The sequence below is a fragment of the Coccinella septempunctata genome, chromosome 1, assembly GCF_907165205.1.
Source record: "Coccinella septempunctata chromosome 1, icCocSept1.1, whole genome shotgun sequence".
Taxonomy (NCBI): Eukaryota; Metazoa; Arthropoda; class Insecta; order Coleoptera; family Coccinellidae; genus Coccinella; species Coccinella septempunctata.
Window position 1 is genome coordinate 63,598,459 of NC_058189.1, and position 20,707 is coordinate 63,619,165.

General features: G+C 38.2%; 1 long non-coding RNA gene across 1 annotated transcript in view; it reads left to right on the top strand.

Moving 5' to 3' along the window:
- Positions 1-14,087, top strand: part of LOC123312769 — a 92,893-nt gene extending 78,806 nt beyond the window's left edge. Inside the window, exon 4 of the long non-coding RNA XR_006537680.1 lies at positions 14,045-14,087. This is a non-coding gene — a long non-coding RNA (uncharacterized LOC123312769). The remainder of the gene's footprint in view (positions 1-14,044) is intronic.
- Positions 14,088-20,707: the final 6,620 nt, after the last annotated feature.

The following is a 20,707-nucleotide window of genomic DNA, read 5'->3' on the forward strand; positions in this document are numbered from 1 at the left end:
CCATATGGCCGATATTGCCACTACGCATATGGACTAACGGCCTGCTCTGCCGCGTTGAATTTAGATACCGCGAGTCCATTTTTAACATAAATCAAGGTGAATTACATCGGTCTCGGATGGTTAAGGAGCGAACGGGCAAAAAACGTTTGTTTTATGTAGCAAATTGCGGCGTTTTGCTGCCTGACGGGATGCGGGGAAAAAACGCTAGGCGTTTTTTTCGCCGCTACCGTTCGAGACGCGCAATTAATTAGGGTTGCTAAAAAATCGCGCGTAAGTTAGGGTCGGACGGCCACCCATGTCATAAAGCACGAGGGGGTCCGTCCTAGGCGGTCATTGGTATACTTCTTCAGCTATATCCTTGTTTCTGTTGAGCCAAGAAAGTTCGCCAGGGGACGCCAACGATCTTAATAAAAAATTAGGCTATTCCACTTTTGTTGGGGACTACAGGGTATTCCAAGTTGCTTGATTTTGGCTGTTTCTGGTACTTCCATACTACAGGGTGTCCCAAAACTAGTGAATCAAACGGCACACTACGATAGAGTAAACCAAATATTATCGAATGACACCAACATTAGTTCAACGAAAATGTACCGTTTCCAAAATAATCAGAATTTAGTGAAATACCTAAAGTTGCCGATTTTCAAACTATTTTTCTCAATAACAGGGCCAGTTTGTGGAAGAGGATATCGATTTTAAATTATATTGAACTAAGATTATTGTTTTATCTCCCCTAATTGAAATTATTTCAAGTAGTTGATCGATAACCTAAGTAAATGTAAATTGAAACAATTGTTTTTTCTTCATGATTTTTATTACTCAGAATAAACCCCCTCCATAGGGGTGATAATATGGTAGAAAAACGCTATCCTAAATCACAAATTGGCCTGTGATTGAAAAAATAGTTCGAAAATCGGCAACTTTAGGTAAGGTTTTTTTCAGAAAGGTACATTTTCGCTCAACTAATGTTGGTTCATTCGATAGTATTTGATCTACTCTATCGTGGTGTGACGTTTGATTTACTAGTTTTGGGACACCCTGTATATCGATACATGACATCTCCGAGGAAAGATGAACATAAAAGTGAAATAATCACTAAATACTATGTAACTCACATACTTTATTCTTTGAATGAAGTTGACATAGAATATGTACTTCAATACATTGTAATAGTAAAGCTCATAGAATGAGAAGAATTTTCATAAATTTTTTACTCTTGATTGTTTCCAAAAGGAAGCATTTTTTTAATAACATGCGATCAAAAAAGATACCATCTATATTTCAAATAAAGAAGTAATTTTTTTTCTCAACCTAGTACAAGAGACCTAACCTAACCTAACCTAGTACAAGAGATAAAAATAAGTTGAATATAGTCTCGTATTCTCAGTAAGAGAATTACCCGTATAAAGTTATGGTATATTTTCCAAGATAAAGCAGGTATGGCATATTTTCGAAATCGACAAAATATCAAAATTTGGTTGTATCTTCAAGACAAAACAAGAATTCCTGAAACGGTTTCCACAAATGGACTTTTCACGAAAATCGAGCCCAGGACGAAAATTTCAATAGTAGATTCTTGAGGTCAAAAGAAACACTTTTTTCTTATACCACTTTTTCCGATTCGGATCGGTTTAAAAGAAACACGCTGTTGAGAACCATAAAAATGTTATTTTTAGTTCAATCTTAAAAAAGGCTGTATCGAATGAAATGAATAGCGGAATATAGTTTTTTATTTATTTGATTAATCTTTTCCGAATACAAGATATCACCTATGTCTTCCAGTTTTCTCATTGTGACCATTACGTACCATAAAAATACCAAAAATTCAAAGAACCCAACTCTTGAAACTAAGTTGGACGCTATCTAATGAATATTTGAACGTTTGTAAACTACAAGTATCCTTCATATTTTCTCATATAATGTGCCATTTTCCAGTAATTTCATGTTCAAAAATGAAAAATATCTGTGAAATTCGAAAAATTGGGTACTTTGACTGAATGCAACTCTTTTTGAAAAGTCCACAGATGTGTGGTATCACAGATGTAGCTATTCTGAAGGTAATTTTGTTTTTCAAGGAGTGGCATAGCTCAGCATGAAATCTTAAAATGGCTTTATCTTCTTATCAGAGTCGAATCAAAAAAAAATGATTCAGGAAAAGAATGTTTCTTTTGACATTAAGAATCTACTGTTAAATTATTGTACGAGTGAAAGACTCACACTGTATAGTCTGGAAGTACCAAAAACAGCCAGAATCAAGTAATTTGAATTTCTGATACCTTGTGTAGAATAAGCTGCTCATCAATAGTTAAGGATATTGATCTTATTCGTCTTAATATCATTTTTGTATTACATAAACTTATGATGATTATAGACACGTCGTCTGACACAAAATTGAGGAGTAAAATTGTGTTTCTAGATTTTGGTCTTAAAATTTTCTCCGTGTTCTACTAGCCCTTGAACCACAATGTATAGAAACAACGAAAGAAAACTCAACCAGCTGACAATAACAGCGCGGAAGAACATATCCATCGAAAGAGAATAAATCGACATATCAAATTGTCCGCGACCGCGAAACCGTTTCTTAGAAGCGCGAATTTCTTCGTGTTATATGGACGATGGGACATCGATAAACGTTAACGATTCGGCTGGTGAAAGACCCCATCGATGCGGACGACAACAGATCGAAAACGTTTACCATTGTTGTTGTGGGAGATAGCTCGCGCGTTTTACGACTCATAAAAACCGAAATAGCTGTATCTGTTTTTAGGAGTCACCTAATGGGCAGTAAAAACCCGAGAAAACTTAAAAGGTACACGTAAAGCTAATTAAATTCAGCGTAAGGCGTAAAAATGAAGCGATCGGTATTTCTCGGGACAGATATCTTCATCCACTGATTACGGATAATGAGGTTAGATTCTCATTTATATTTCGATGGCTTGTTATATCTCCGGCAGGTCTATTCACTTAGGAAGACATCGGAGAGGATACCCACGAGGAAAATATTCTTTTACTAGAGCACTTACGTAATAAATAAGATCAGCGTGTGTAGCTCGGTGGTTAGAGCGTCGGCTCAGTATATTGCAACCGCAAGGTCCTGAGTTCGATCCCGGCCTAGGGAAGAAATTTTCTAGTCGATACGGGTACGGACCACCATTCACTGTGCTGTGCCTGAGGTGGCGTAAGGACACAGTAACAAAGCCTACACGGAACACAGCTGGTTCTCCGAACTCGTACAAGATCACGGAGCTTCTGAGGGGTACTTCGGTACCTACAGAAAATCAGGATAATATAGTATATACCGTCTGTTCCGATATTCCTGAACAGTACTGTCAGTATTTCAGAAACGATGCCTATTGGCCCAGTCGTTCGAGTTCTATTGTTATTCGATTGCGGGCCAGTAAAACCAGCAATATCGGAACAGGCCCAGTATAGTATAGTATAGCTCGTGGTGAAATGGCTTCAAGGAGGATACATCTCCTCTCTTGCAAGTCGCTCGTCCAAAACATTCTTGGCGTCGGCTAGCAATGGCTAGGTGTTCTATCCACAGCTGATTTGGGGTATCTTTCTCCCCACAGGGCATAGTTTCTGCTCATTGGGCTTTTCTTGAGGCCCTGGTAAAATCCAGTGAGAGGTTGTAGCATATTCTTGCCAAGTTCCTAGATACTTCAAAGATCTTGCAGTGTTAATGTTCTCAAGGAACTTTTTGGTGTGTTCCAGTCTCACAAGATGCCTCCAGAGTTTGTTTTTTGCTTCTCCTGCTTGTGCATCGTCGATGCAACCTTACTCAACAGTCCTCTTCTCCCCTCAAAAAACGCTGCAAGAGAAGATTCATTACTTCCACCTCTACACCATTCACTTACCGATTGTAATCCTCTCCAGATGTTTCACGAGATAACATCGAGATAGCTCTCCTCTGGAAGGCCATCCTTTAAATTGCCCCAGAGTCTCGTGTTCAATTTTCCACTCGTCAATAATTCCCGGCGGAAGAGAACTGTTCCAGTGATGGACGTGCTTTAGTTTTGACACATGGCAAGGTAATAAGTTGAAATCGGAGGCAGCGGTGGCGAGTTGGACAGCAGCTCACTTGACAAACTGGGAGCTCCTAACCACACCCAGCCCACTGCGTTAGTTCGTTTCGATAAATATTCTATTAGAGGTTGAGCACCTCGTTTATGACGCCTCCTTCGTGATTGTCCCATGAAGGAAGATGTTAATGTACCAATAAATCATCGATTTAGGTGTGGGAGGTCGACAAACGATGATATGAACCTACTGTTGATATAGATAGGGTGAATCTTTCACCTGTACAATGGGGAATTCTTCTCAATTTGGGTTATCACTGCATATGCAAGTTTAAACTGAATAAGAATGAGCTTAATTCATGATTTTTTCAAATTCACCGCGGAAATTATTCGAAATCATCCTTCAAATATGGGGTTTTAAAATTTAAATCGCTTTGTGCGGAGTTTAAGATTTGGCAACAGCGCATACAAGACAATGAAAAGAACAATGTCTCATCAGCTTGTTTATAAAATAACAGCTGTTGATCTACTGGCGCGTACTCACTGGCGAGCTTCAACTGCAACCGGCCATAAAAATCCCATAAAATTTTACGACCTTCCTCGTTCGTCGCAGACTTCATAGACAGCCATATTTGTCTATCTCATCAAGATTGTTGTCCTTTATTATCAAGGCATATTTCTGTCGATGTTGCCAGCTTGCACAATTCTCACAAAATGCTTTGAACTTTAAATACCCATTTTTATTTTTTCATTTTTAAGTGCTTAAAATATTTTTTTTTGGGAAAAATAAATCATTTTGTATTTTTTATGAAATATCTTTGAAACGTCACATTTTGAAATAACCATTTCAACCGTTTCCCAAAAAAAATTATTTTAAGCACTAAAAAATGAAAAATAAAAATGGACAAACAAATTTTATTTCCAAACTCAGATGGGTTGAAGTCTATAGTTTTGCCATATTTTCTCTTTGTGCGGGATAGTCAATTTACTATTTTTAATGAAAATACTTTCGAATTGCCTTTATTTTCTTCATGAAAATCAGTAGAACATGACCAGATAACTTTGCATACTGGCCTTAGTCGAAGAAGCTCTGTTACATGCAGTTTCCGTAATAGCTTATCGCTACAATAGGAAATACTTCTTCTGACGAAAATGATGTATTTTTTATGAAGTATCTTTGAAACGTCAAATTTTGGAATAACCATTTCAACCGTTTCCCAAAAAAAAATTATTTTAAGTACTTAAAAATGAAAAATAAAAATGGGTATTTGACATTTAAAGCCTTTCGTTTCTATTGTACAAGTTGGCAACATCGACTCAAATATGCGTTGATCATAAAGGACAACAAATACACTATCTTGATGAGATAGACAAAGATGGCTGTCAATGAAGTCTGCGACGAACGAGGAAGGTCGTAAAATTTTATGGGATTTTTATGGCCGGTTGCTGTTGAGACTCGCCAGCGAGTACTCGCTTTATGATGGCTGTAAATCAACAGCTGTTATTTTATAAACAAGCCATTGTCCTTTTTATTTTCTAGAAGGCTGTTGCCAAATCGTAAACTAGAAACGAAGCAATTTAAATTTATAATTGAGGGGAATTCCTTATTGTGTCATATGAGTGCCCGTAAACGCAGCGACACCGCTCTCCTAGCCATTCTTTCAATAAATACAGCATCGCGAGTATTTGTACCGATTTATCGACAGGGTGTTACGCCCACCGACGCCGAGGCTGCACCGAGTGTTCCGATACGGAGCGTAGATGATCGTGTCGATAAGGAAATCTTATTGAAGATGTAAACAGATAGGGATACCGGCTACGCCCGATTTAATTAAAACGCGAAATATGCGTGAATACTGCGCTGCCAGCGATGCGGGATATAGGTAGTGGATTGTCCGCGATTGTCTTCCGCTGAACCGGTGTATAGGCAATTTTTTTTTTTCGAGTAGTAACGAGCGCGGAATTATTATCGCAGGTTTCGACTGCAAGATTCGTGCCATGCACGACTACTCCTAGAAGCCTGTCACCAAGAACAAATCGGTTTCAGTTTCAGTTTCAGTTTCAGTGCCGCACCCTATAGATCACTTCCACAAAAATGGACTCGATTTGAAAATATTCGCTCTTTTTATACTGATTGCACTAGTATACTACTGATGACAGAGGCTCCAACCATTGATTTTTTTTCACTATTTCTTATCAGTTTTCCATACAAAATCAACCTCAGCTAGATATATACTCAAATATTGAAGACATGTCCCACCATGATCCATAAAATCAAACTAAAATGATGCAGAAAAATGAATGTCTTATATATGTATTCTGATGTTATTCGATAGATAAGTATAAAAAATGAACCTACAAGAAAAAGTTTCAGGAGAAGTGAAAAACAGGAAGAGGAACACTCTGGTGGGATCTTCCAAGGATGGATCATTCCAAAAAGTTAGAATATCGCCGAAAATCTACTCACATATTTAGTCATTTGATTTCTTCAAGTGTATACAGGGTCTTTGACTCGTATTTTAACAGTTTCTTAAGGTCAAAGGGGAGACTTTTTTCCTGAACCATTTTTTCCGAATCGGGTCGGTTCAAAAGATACAGGCTGTCGAAAAACCATGAAAAATTGTTATATAGTGCGTGAGGTTTTTTTTCCACAGAAGGTAGAACTGGTCAGAATAAAGCGTTTCACCAAAAATCACCGATACAAAACTTTCAAAATGACAAATTTAAAAAAAAATTGAAAATGATCACTGAAATAGATCCTAATAAGTTACAGTTTGCTAGCTGAATTAGAACAAAGCAGTGGGAAAGAACTTATTTCCTGATTCGACCATGTGGTTTCGTTTAGGATATAGGCTCGTTCGATATTTAAGTGTTAATGAAAATGGAAACTTGGTTTTGCCGAATTGTTCTCATTATTTTTTAGTTACTTACACAATTTTATCAAATGGCTCATTTCGATACCAACTGACAGAAGAGACTTATGACACAAGTGTAAAAATAGAATAATACTTCAAAATCTCACCAATAAAATTCGTCCAAATTATTCACGAATTTTCCACAATAGGCATCACAATCTTCTTGTTCGAACATTCCAACAATCGTCGTATAAATGGGATGAAATGGGGAAACATCATAGAACTTTTCAACATAACTAAGCACTTTCGAAAAACTTCCTCGATTTTCTTGCAAGATACAACAATTATGATTCTCTCAAAAGTGACCTGATGCATCTAATCCGATAAACTTGGTACTGAACCATTCATTATCCAGCCATATGTTTATGTTTTGTTTCGTTTTTGCGATGCCGGAGTCACCTTCCAGAGTCCCGTTGAAATTCAACGAAATTTTGTCGAACTTCTAGGGGTTGTATCTCAGCCATCTTGTATATTTCATATAGACAATTTTTGGTTAAACGGCTTGTTTTGATGATAAGTTTTGATATCACCCACCTCTTCCATTTTTTCTCGTATAACTCGCCGTTTTTATGCTGAAAAATAAAAAACGTCTGTCATATTCGAAAAATTGGGTTCTTTGGCGGAACACAACTCTGTAAGAGATCCATAGATGTGTAGTATCATGGATGTAGCTTGTTATTTCAGGGGTGGTATAGCTCATTATGAAAACTTAAACGACTATATCTTGGCCAAATTGGAAAAAATGGTATGGGCAAAAATTGTTTCCTTTAACCACAACAATCTACTGATAAAATGTTTGTACGAGTCAAAGACTCACCTTGTATAACCCTCAAAAAAAATTAACGTTCAAAAGAATGCCACCTTAAGTCTTGAGATACCTTCAGGCAGGACGGTACTTATGTTTTTCAATGGATTTTAATAGAAATAGCATTATTATTCTTCCTTTCTTGAAAAAACAGGGCCTAGAAGAGAATTCATATTCTATACACGTCCGCCAACGCCATTCTCCCAAAAAAATATCGAAATAAAAGAACCCGGAAACTGGTCAACCAAAAACAGTTATCCAATTTCGGACACACCGTCGTACCTCTCGAGATACTCGCTCCAATTATTGTTCAATAAGGTCGAGTGAACTGGTGGGCCGCGTCTGCTATGTGACATAACACTCGAAACTGCGACAGTTCTAATCGGACCCCGTTCGACCGTGTGACGCAATCTTGGAAAAAAAATCGTCGCCCATAAATCAAAACGATAATAACACAAAGCGGATAAATTGAGAAATTTCGTCCAACTCGGAATCGACCTCGTAATAATGCGCATAGTTTAATTGCTTAGTCAGCGTCCAGGTGGATTAATTACGTTTAGAAATGGATCGACCCGTCGCCGATTCGGTAAACGGCGCTGGACGTTGCTTCTTTTGTTTTATTCCGACGAGCGAGCACTCTACGTTCTTTAGGATCGATCAATTGAGAACGTTAAGTGGATTGCGTGTTCTCCGGTTCGAATGGGTCGTTTGATGTTTGGTCCTTCGATTCTTTCGTATTTTGGAATATCTTACGATGTGATACTGAGAACCCTCGGAAGCACCATAAAGAAATGGCGACAAGGAATAGATCGTTCAGAAGATCAATTTCTCAAGAGCTCTGAATTAAAATCCGAGCGATAAAGCTCTGCAGATCCTAAGTGGGCCTCGAAAGATCGAAAAATGCCCTCCTAAAAACCTTTTTCTTCAGTGGTCTTCCAAACAATGATGTATAAAGAGGTCATTGTTTATCGAATATCGCTATCAGTCATGGTGCGTAAGCCCTTGGGGTACTGAAGGGAGAGTCCCGTCAACCCCCCTGTTCGCGTTCCGCGTCATAAGTGTTGAAACCGAAATCTCTTCTTTTCTATCAGTCATGGCGCGTAAGCCCTTGGGGTAGAGAATAAAAGATACCGCTCGTCGTCAGTGAAATCCCGTAGTTGCGCTAAAAATAGACCTTTTCTTCGCTATCAGTCATGGAGCGTTAGCCCTTGGGGTAGCGAGTAAAAGTCTCGAGTAGATCCGCCCTGGTTGTGTTTTTTTCATTTCTGGAGAAATACAGTTAATTATATCCCGATACCGCATAGCAAGTCATTTCACTTCGCCAGGTCATCATTAGTATCTATTTCGTCAGTTCTGGTTGGCGCATTTTGTTGAACAACCTTCGATTTTTCACTGTACCCGGTATAAACTTTACAAAGTGCTCGTGATCGGATATAATTTCCCGAATGTATGTTTGCTGATCGATTCGCTCATATTTCATACCTACACACATTTCCGTTGTATATATATAATCAGTTTCCGAAGGTGTGAATAAACTAGCACATAATTTGATTTTGACTACTTCGTTCTCGCTACCACTCTAGATAACAGCGAACTCCGTCTCCGACTAGAAGCTACTCTGGTAGGTTTGCTATTCTTCCTAGTGAAAAGAATAGCTGGCGCTCGAGATAAGTTTTCTCCGAGGTAACCACGTTACAATCTTTGAAATCTCAAATTTTAGAACAACCATTTCAACCATTTTCAACTACATATTAAAAAATGAAAAATAATAATGGGTGTTTAAAATTCAAAGCGTTTCGTTTCTATTACACAAGTTGGCAACATCGACTGAAATATGCGTCGATAATAAAGGACAACAAATACACTTGATGAGATAGACAACGATGGCTGTCTATGAAGTATGCGACGAAAGAGGAAGGTCGTAAAATTTTATGGGATTTTTATGGCCGGTTGCTGTTGAGACTGAGTGAGTACTCGCTTTATGATGGCAGTAAATCAACATCTGTTATTTTATAAACACGACATTGTTCTTTTTATTTTCTAGTAGGCTCTGTTGCCAAATTGTAAACTAGAAACGAAGCTATTTCAATTTTAAAACCTGATATTTTAGGAATGATTTTGAATAGTTTCCGCTGTGCATTTGAAGAATTCATGAATGAAACTCCTAATTATTCAGTTTAAACTCGCATTGAGGAGAATTCCCCATTGGTAAAAGGAGATTTGAACTAAAAATTTTTGGCTCTTTATCACCAATGTTATCGAGACACGATCCACGCGTTAATCATCCCCATCCTGTTAGAACGTTCGGACGCTTATTTGTTTTCCCTGCGGTGAAAAACCCTCGACGACTCGAGAAATCGTACCTTGACACGGCATCTCGGAAGCAAGATCTTGCACACCTCCCATCCGCGCTACCGACTACGGAGGCAGCATTTACCATAATCACTATTTAATGTTGACGCTCGGTCTTAATAGATACCTATATAGCTGAGCGAGCGAACATGATCCGAGACGCCCGATCGTCTTGCGCCCCGTTATATACACGGTCTATGCCGTACAGTAGGGATGTGTAGTTCGTTCAATTTCGAGGAACCAGATCGATCTAGATCCATTGCTGAGAAGACCCGGTTCAAAAGACCCGTTCAATTGACCCATTGGTTCTTTTAGGTAGTTGGGTTTTGGGTTGTGATCCAAACATTGCGCATGGTTCGAATTCGGATCCGTAGTCCCGTCTCGATCAGTTCACTGTTCTGTTAGGAATTTCACTTCAGTTTAGTTCAGTTGAATTAAATTTTGATAGAATGGAATATGGATGCTTCTTTAGTTGCAAACAGCTGTATTTTGTGGGCCATAATATTTTTGATCGGCTGAAAATAGTTAGTTGAGGTCAAAGTCGTGAGAGAACCGAGAGAAATATTGACCCCAGGGTAGAAAAAATTCAAAAACCAAAAGTCTTTCGAATTTTGAAATGGAGACGTCAATCATTGATTTACAGGTTCGAAACTCGTGAGATCTAGTCAGCTCATTAATTTCGTCAAAAACTGAAATTTTTGAAATCAAGATTATGTTATTGCTGCGAATCCAAATATTTTTCCCGAATTAATCTGAAAAAAAGTTGTAGAATTGACCAATCACATAAAATTTACTTTCATCAATATAGCCATAATAACAGAAATATAAACTTGTAATTTCTACTAGTCCTAGTTCCTAAATCTATCATACTTTCTTCAACAAGGAGCCGTTGATTCACTTGCGAAATGCAAGTAATATAAGTTCATTTTATTACGACTACCATCTGTTTCTTTTTTCTTTTGGGTCAGTCTGAAACCCGTCTAACTATTCGGGTACCTGGGTAATGAAAAGACGGAATTATGAATCATTCTTTCGATTCCAGATCTTCCGATCTCCAGATCCCATATCGATTTTGTGGGTCGCATGGAGCCGTTTGGCTCATTCGACCCAGTTGAACGAACGGGTCATTTTTCGGGTGAAGAACTGAACGAACCATTGGTTCTAACGAACCGGGTCTTTTGATTCGTTCGTTCGTGAACGACACATCCCTACCGTACAGACACAATTATAAGTTGGCGGAGATCTAACGCGAGATAAGGCCGCATGGGCAGACAACAATAGGGGGCACTTCTGAGCAATTAGTTCGAGCGATGGAACTACTGTTCGCTGCGTATTCTCGCGAACTACAGCTAATCGGACACTGGGATAATATAGGTGGATGAGGCAAGGTACCAATTCTCCCTTAACGGTAGTAGAAGAAGCTCTACGTGACGTATATCCGCCTGGCTTTTACAAAAGTTGGATATATATCGAAATAATGGTTGTTAGTTCAATGAATTACCTCTTCATGTCTTTAATTAAAACAACTACAACAAAAATATTTCGATTGTACTTCTGAATATTGTTTGTGTAATTACCATTGTATTGCTTTTCATGTGCAATTTTTTATGATCCAAAGAGAATAAAGGTTTAACCATATCATTCTATGTGTTATTCACATCGTTGCCTTATCCTGGGCATCCAATCACAGATATATGGTATAAAGGTATAAATGAAGATCTGCGAACGGAAGTTATCGATAGCTAACTGTAGATAGCACCACCTCCATTCATCCTGACTCACTGTTATTGCAGCCACGGCCGTTCAGACAGCATACCACGCTATCTGATCGCATCCGAAGATAGCGCGCGGTCTCTAAAAATAATAAAGAACAGAATTCATAGTCGATTCCCTAGATATAACTCCTGCCGTTGGTTGGTAGTCGTTTAGCTGCGGCAGAGAGGTATAGTAATAACGTCATCCGTAGAAGACCAAAACGAAAGCCTCGAGTTTGGCGTTACCATAAGGGATGTCAACGATACATCGTCAGGCGTCTAAAACGACGTGTCTGAATCGAAACTTTCTATACTTGCATACGAGGATGCGTTGATATCTAGTTAGCCTAAACCAGTTCCACGCATAAAAAATATTGCGTTACCATAGCAACGAACAATAACTCATTAGAAGTGTCAGTGTGAAGTTTGAGGTCAAAAAAGTAAACCAGAGTTACGCAATAAATTAAAAGAAAAAAGATGTCCACCGAAATTCTGAAAATCGAAAAATTGGAGTATCGAGCCATCAAGTACCTGTATTCAAAAGGGTTAAGAAGTAAGCAGATTTACGAAGATATGCTTAAGTCCCTTGGCGATTGATGTCCTTCGTATGCGACCGTGAAAAATTGGACTGCAAGCTTCAAAATAGGTAAATTTTCCATCGAAGATGACCTATCGAGAAAGCCAGTTTCTGTGTCAGTCCCCGAAAATATCGATGCAGTTCATGACATGATTTTATCAGACCGTCGAATTGGGCTAAAACGGATATCTGAGGCACTGAATATTTTATACGAACGCGTTCATCATTTAGTTCACGTCAATTTGGACATGAGATGAATTGCTGCAAAATGGATCCCCAAATGTTTGAATGTTGACCAAAGGCGTGCAAGGGTAGAAGCATCGCGTTCGATCTGTGCTCGATTTGAAAACGAAGTAGACTTCTTAAACCGAATTGTTACTATGGATGAGACTTGGGTACATTTCTACGATCCAGAAACAAAGCAACAATCGATGGAATGGCGACACTCTGGTTCTCCAAGACCTAAGAAGTTTCGTGTCCAAAAATCTGCTGGAAAAGTTCTTGCTTCAGTTTTTTTGGGATTGCCATGGAGTAATCATGATTGATTTTTTGGATAAGGGTAGAACAATAACCGGAGATCACTGTTCGACATTACTGACCACTCCATGGGAAAAATTAAAGAGAAAAGACGCGGAAAGCTATCCGAAGTGTTTTGTTTTCACACGACAACACCCCTGCACACAAATCTCATGTTGCCATGCAAAAAATTCGTGATTTAGGGTTTTAATTACTAGGGCTCCATCCGACTATCATCTCTTCCTCAACTGAAAAAAGTTTAAGAGGTCTTAGGTAGTACATTTTCTTCCAACGAGGAGGTAATAAAAGCTGGGGAGGTCTGGTTTGAAGAGCAAGAAGAAACATTTTTTTGAAAGGTCTATAGACGTTGCAGGTTCGCTGTGATAAATGTATCCAATTAAGGGGAGAATATGTTGAGTAATAAAATATTTTGACCATGAAATTTTGTTTCGTTCTATAGTAGGATAAGAATTTTTCAATATATCAGCCTCGTATCAGCTGAATATTAGCATCCTACGTAAGATAAACCATCGCAAATTTTGGAATAAAATGCGGAAAATTTAAATCTTAGGTTGGTCGCTAGGAGACATTAGTCTGGAAGTGCTTTTTCTCTTTTTTTTCTTGGGACCAAACGAATCCAAATGTTCATGAAAACTATTAATTGACCGAAAACATCGACACCTTGTTCATCTACGTTTAGCTGTCTTCGTCGATGTACCTCGATACGGGTCATCCCTAACCTCATACTTTGTAGCTATTGACGCCAATAAAACTTTGATGGATGAATGAATCCATCGCCACGGATTCAGTTCGTCGACTGAAAAAACATAAAAGAAATGGACACCATCGGATATGGACAGGTGTTGAAGTCCGACTTCTAACGGCCTGGCCATTAACTTATGAAGTTTTCAGTTTTCCCCGATTGTAAATTAAGATAGAGATTCCGCTCCACGTCAGGTCGAGATGCTGATTCCAATTTGAATACTTCTCTCTGCCCGTACCTTGTTAGTAGTTTATGGTCCGTTCAAGCTGTTTTTATGTATATAATTCCCCGCGTTTATTAGAATATATTTGTAGATTGGTAACGTGATTTATTTTTATTTCAGATCTTTCCATCCGTCCCCGGCAACAAGAATCGGAACAGATGGTGAGTTGATTGAATTCTTCTTATCTTTTTTCGTTCCTTTCGCTATTATTCCTCGCTCTATTATTCTTTTGGAAAGTATGGGGAGTGAGGGAGAGTTGAACCCCTTTTCACTCTGAGGCCACTTAAGTTGTATCTATAAATGGTAGCAACTCATTTTTTTGCTTGAAGACATTATGCTCAAAATGTAATGATAGATAATAGTAGAGTTATGGTGAGATGAACATTTTGAGTACAGTAATTGTCGTTTCTATTGCACAAGTTGGCAACATCGACTGAAATATGCGCTGATATTAAAGGAGAACAAATACAATATCTTGATAAGATAGACAAAGATGGCTGTCTATGAAGTGTACGACGAACGAGAATGGTCGTAAAATTTTATGGGATTTTTAGGGCCGGTTGATGTTGAGGCTCGCCAGTGAGTACGCGCATTACACAGGCCAACACACATTTTGGTGCCTGCGATTTTTTAACTGTTCCTGAGTAATTTTTGGATGCAGAATGTGAAAAAGTTCTCAGATTTTGTCTATCAGATCTAGTTTTTGGGATTTTTAAAAAAAATTGTGTATATAATTTACGTTATAACTGTTATAATATATAATATTACTATTGACAGTTAAAAAAAAAGACACATGGATTTAAGTATTTATTGCAAAAACTTAATTTACATAATTACATTAGTCACTAATCACATAAAAATTCTCTTTTATACGATTTTCTAGAATGGAGTTTACTAGCGCAGTCTCGCTGAAGGCTCCAGCAGTAGTCCGCCATCATGTGGCTATCCCATCGTCCTTAATAACGATCTTCCATAGTTTTAATATCCTGATGGAATCTTTCCCCCTGTTCTTCACTACAATCACCTAAGTTTTCTGGAAAACGATCTAGGTGGCTGTGGAGGTAGTGAACTTTTATACTCATGTTACAGCCGAGAATATTAAAATTTGAAAGCATAGTTTCCACTAATTCTACGTAATTCTCTGCTTTATGATTGCCAAGAAAATTTTGTACTACTTGAACAAATGAACTCCAAGCGTTAGATTCAGTCGCGTTCATTGATGTGTTAACAAGTTGCCTTATTTGAGGACCATCAAATATAACAGCTTTTAGTTTTTCCGTGCTAATGCCAGGAAATTTACGTGACAAATACCCAAAACAATTTCCATCTCGATAAAGCCTTCACAAATTGCTTCATCAGGCCTAGCTTGATATGCAAGGGCGGAAGTAAGATTTTTTCTCTTGAAACCAAAGGGTCGTTGATCACGTTTTGTATTCCTTGAATCATGACATCTCTTGAAGGCCAATTTTTGTTAACCCAGTGCTTATTTTTAGCTCTGCTGTCCCAAAGGCACAAAAAACAAGGATAATTTGTATAACCACTCTGCTGTCCAAGGAGGAAGTTAATCATTTTTAAATCAACACAAATTGACCACTAATATTCTTCGTATTTAATTTTTCTCAAAACTAATGCTATTGTTTCATATTCTTCCTTCATGGTAGTAGAATGACCAATAGGAATTGAGCCATATTTGTTACCGTTATGGGCGTTATGTAAAAGAACACATTTTAAACTACGTTTTGAACTGTCAATAAAAAGGCGCCAATCATCTGGAGTGTATTCAGGCAAACCCATTTTTTCTAAGAGCCCTTTTATATTGTTACAGAATACCAAGTCATTTTCCTGAGTGAAAAAGGCAGCAGATCCTTATCTCTTTTACGATAAAATGTAATATTAGTATCTCGACAAAGTATAATTTTTTCTTTTAATCTGGATGCAAGTAATTCAGCGGATTTGTTGTCCTTTATCAGAAAAAAATATACCATTTAACCTGTAACGTGTATCTCAGAAACTAGAGCTGATAGAAAAAATCTGGTGGCATTTTTGGAATCAGCACATTAAAAACATCTAAAATCAGATGTTGGATTTCCGGCACCAAATTTTTTTTGTCATTTTGTTGGCCTGTGTTATGATGGCTGTGAATCAACAGCTGTTATTTCATAAACAATCCATTGTTCTTTTTATTTTCTAGTAGGCGCTGTTGCCAAGTCGTAAACAAGAAACGAAGTGATTTAAATTTTAAAATCCCATATTTGAAGAATGATTTTGAATAGTTTCCGCTGTGCATTTGAAAAATTCATGAATTATTCAGTTTCAACTTGCATATGCTGTGATAACCCAAATTGAGGAGATTTCTCCATTATCTCATGCCGAAAAACGCAAAACTGAGTCTCTAATCCGTTGAAGTAGTGAAATTTAATATTGGTCAAAACTGAATGAAACTTTCTGTTATCAAAATATGTATGTGATGATTTGAACGTCTCTTTGCCTCTGCTGCCTTAGGAAAATCTACAAATTGAGCATCAATCTTTCGTTTCAATACAATTTCTCCGGAAGTCATGCAATCACATTCATTTTCATCGATCAAAAGCTCAGTTGTAGATGAAAACGTTCGGTCGCATATAAAGCAGTACTTTTCTCTGGGTCAGCGAGTTCCAACTCTGAAGAATCCATACGGATCGGATAAATTCGAGGCATTTTCAAGGCGGATTATTCCCGTAATCATTCTCCCCGAATGGAGCGGACGGACAACCTTGAAAAAACCATTCCCCGTCCGATCTATCGTTCCATCTAAGCGCCAAAGCTCCACAAGAGCCTCTTCCGTTCAATTTCCCGAGTAAAGATCAACGTACCGGCCATAATGACGACCCGAAGCGATACTAATTGATTTTATTAACGCCGCCTCCCTCCCCCGCGTAATGAACGTTCCCCGGGACGTGTATAGGAAAATAATATCTTCAGAGCCGAGATGGTCATTAAAACGTTAATTGTGCAGTTGTATCACGGGTATGATATTAAATTATCACGGTCCGGTGCGTTTGAGTGGGGCCATTACGCTACTCGGTTTACCATTCCTAATTTAGTTAATTTCAGGGCTGATTGTGGTAGTAATACCACTCAGGGTTACCTCGGGTGGTATTCGGAACGCGGTCCGGCTTTTTTCTACGGCAATGATCTTGTGTACACATTGGTCGACGGTAATCTCCAACGCAAGGTAATTGTTTCTGGGATATAATCGTTCATTCATATACCGACCGGTATTATCTTCAGTAACTTTTAAGAAATGCTCCTCTCACAGTTGACGGGTCTCAAATCTCATATCTTACATCGCCTTATGGCGTCAATCTGCTTCAATTCTCAAATCAATATCACGAACGAAATTTGCTCATCATGTCGGTCAAATACCTATTTAAATGCATACGAGGATATATCGAAAAATTCTTAGCCTTCTATAGAACCGAACAAAATTTCATTGTCAAAATATTTTATTACTCAACATATTCTCCTCTTAATTGGATACATTTATTGGAGCGAACCTGGAACGTCTATAGACCTTTAAAAAAAAAATTTCTTCTTGCTCTGCAAACCATACCTCCACAGCTTTTATAACCTCCTAGTTGGATGAAAATTTACGACCTTTCAAACTTTTTTTCAGTTGAGAAATGAGATGAGAGTTGGATGGAGCCAAATCTGGTGAATAAGGGTTGTGTTCTGGTAATTCAAACCCTAAATCACAAATTTTTTGCATGGCAACTTGAGATTTGTGTGCAGAGGTGTTGTCCTGCAAAAACAAAATACCTTTGGATAGCTTTCCGCGTCTTTTCTCTTTAATTTTTCCCGTAGAGTGGTCAGTAATGTCGAATAGTAATCTCCGGTTATTGTTCTACCCTTATCCAAGAAATTAATCATGATTAGTCCATGACAATCCGAAAAAACTGAAGCAAGAACTTTTCCAGCAGATTTTTGGACACGGAACTTCTTAAGTCTTGGAGAACGAGTGTCGCCATTCCATCTATTGTTGCTTTGTTTCTGGATCGTAGAAATGTACCCAAGTCTCATCCATAATAACAATTCGGTTTAAGAATTCTACATCGTTTTCAAATCGAGCAAAGATCGAACGCGATGCTTCTACCCTTGCACGCTTTCGGTCAACATTCAAACATTTGGAGATCTATTTTGCAGCAATTTTTCTCATGTCCAAATTGACGTGAACTATATGATGAACGCGTTCGTATGAAATATTCAGTGCTTCAGATATCCGTTTTAGCCGAATTCAACGGTCTGATAAAATCATGTCATGAACTGCAACAATATTTTCGGGGACTGACACAGAAACTGGCCTTCCCGATCGGTCATCATCTTCAATGAAAAATTTACCTCTTTTGAACCTTGCAGTCCAATTTTTCACGGTCGCATACGAAGGACATTGATCACCAAGGGTATTAAGCATATCTTCCTAAATTTGCTTACCTCTTAACCCTTTTAAATACAGGTAGTTGATGATGGCACGATACTCCAATTTTTCGATTTTCATAATTTCGGTTCACATCTTCTTTCTTTTAATTCATTGCGTAACTCTGGTTTACTTTTTTGACCTCAAACTTCACACTGACACTTCGAATGAGTTATTGTTCGTTGCTATGGTAACACAATATTTTTTTATGCATGGAACTGGTCTAGGCTAACTAGATATCAATACATCCTCGTACAGCTCCGTCAGAAGACCTGTACCCATCGTTTCTTCGCAGGAAGAATTGAAAACCAATAATCTCACAGTGACTCAATTATTCTGGGAAATAAATTCCCGCCGTAAAACCGTGCCGTCACACATTATTCGCAGTTTCCTCCTCGGGATAAATCAGCTGTCCGAATTACATTCTCGGCTTCTCGCGAACCGCCAGATCCCAGGACCGCAACACTGCACGCTGTCGATGTAGTTATCAATTATTCAACACTGATTAATATTTCGAACCGGGCATTTGTTGTTGGTGTAAAGGTGGCTCAATAAAACATCTCTTTGCACCCGTATATCATGTCGGCATTTATTATACCGAGGATAGTGGTGTTGTTTGCCAGAGTTCGATCGCGAAAAAAGCCACCAATAAGCGGTGTCGGCTGGCGTATAAATTATATTTTTGTTAGATGTTCGTTCCCTTTACGAGTTGTATTACATAATGGATGTGCTCGTCCTTTAACGCTCGTTTTTGACCCGATCTTCAGCGATGTTTTATGTAACGGATTGGTTCTCGTTCGCATTATACAGGGTGGAAAAAAGTGTTTCTTCGAATCTCAATAATCTACTATTTAAATATTTGTAATGGTCAAAGACCCACCGTGTATATCATATAATGAGGAGAAAATGATGTCGAAGAATGCCAGGGGTTAGCCAGAACAAGACAGGTACGAGTATGTATTGATATCTAGTTAGCCTAGACCAGTTCCACCAAGTGTCAGTGTGAAGTTTGAGGTCAAAAAAGTAAACCAGAGTAACGCAATAAATCAAAAGAAAGAAGATGTCCACCGAAATTGTGAATATCGCAAAATTGGAGTATCGAGCCATCTCAAGTACCTGTATTTAAAAGGGTTAAGAGGTAAGCAGATTTACGAAGATATGCTTAATACCCTTGGTGATCAAGGTCTTCGTATGCGACCGTGAAAAATTGGACTTCAAGCTTCAAAAGAGGTAAATTTTCCATTGAAGATGATGACCGATCGGGAAGACCAGTTTCTGTGTCAGTACTCGAAAATATCGATGCAGTTCATGACATGATTTTATCAGACCGTCGAATTGGGCTAAAATGGATATCTGAAGCACTGAATATTTCATACGAACGCGTTCATCATTTAGTTCACATCAATTTGGACATGAGAAAAATTTCTGCAAAATGGATCTCCAAATGTTTGAATGTTGACCAAAAGCGTGCAAGGGTAGAAGCATCGCGTCGATCTGTGCTCGATGTGAAAACGATGTAGACTTACTTCTCAAACCGAATTGTTACTATGGATGAGGCTTGGGTACATTTCTACGATCCAGAAACAAAGCAACAATCGATGGAATGGCGACACTCTGGTTCCCCAAGACTTAAGAAGTTTCGTGCCCAAAAATCTACTGGAAAAGCTCTTGCTTTAGTTTTTTGGGATTGCCATGGAGTAATTATGATTGATTTATCGGATAAGGGTAAAACAATAACCGGAGATTACTATTCGACATTACTGACCACTCTACAGGAAAAAAATTAAAGAGAAAAGACGCGAGCAGCTATCCAAAGGTGTTTTTTTTTGCAGGACAACGCTTCTGCACACAAATCTCATGTTGCCATGCAAAAATTCGTGATTTACGGTTTGAAATACTAGAACACCCCTCTTATTCGCCAGATTTGGCTCAATCCGACTATTATCACTTTCCTCAACTGAAAAAAAGTTCAAAAGGTCATAAATTTTCTTCCAACGAGGAGGTAATGAAAGCTGTGGAGGTCTGGTTTGAAGAACAAGTTGAAAAATTGTTATGAAAGGTCTAGAGACGTTGCAGGTTTGCGGCAATAAATATATCCAATTAAGAGGAGTATATGTTGAGTAATAAAATATTTCGACGATGAAATTTTGTTTGGTTCTGTAGTAGGCTAAGAATTTTTCAATATATCCTCGTAGAATTCAAGACCATGCCTGACAACTCTGGTTATAAACAGGGCCTTAAAGATTCACAATAATTTCAATGGTTTCTTTCTTCTTCCTTATTCATAGCCAATTGAAACCATGTTGACCTCTGTTCTCGCCTCTGTTTGA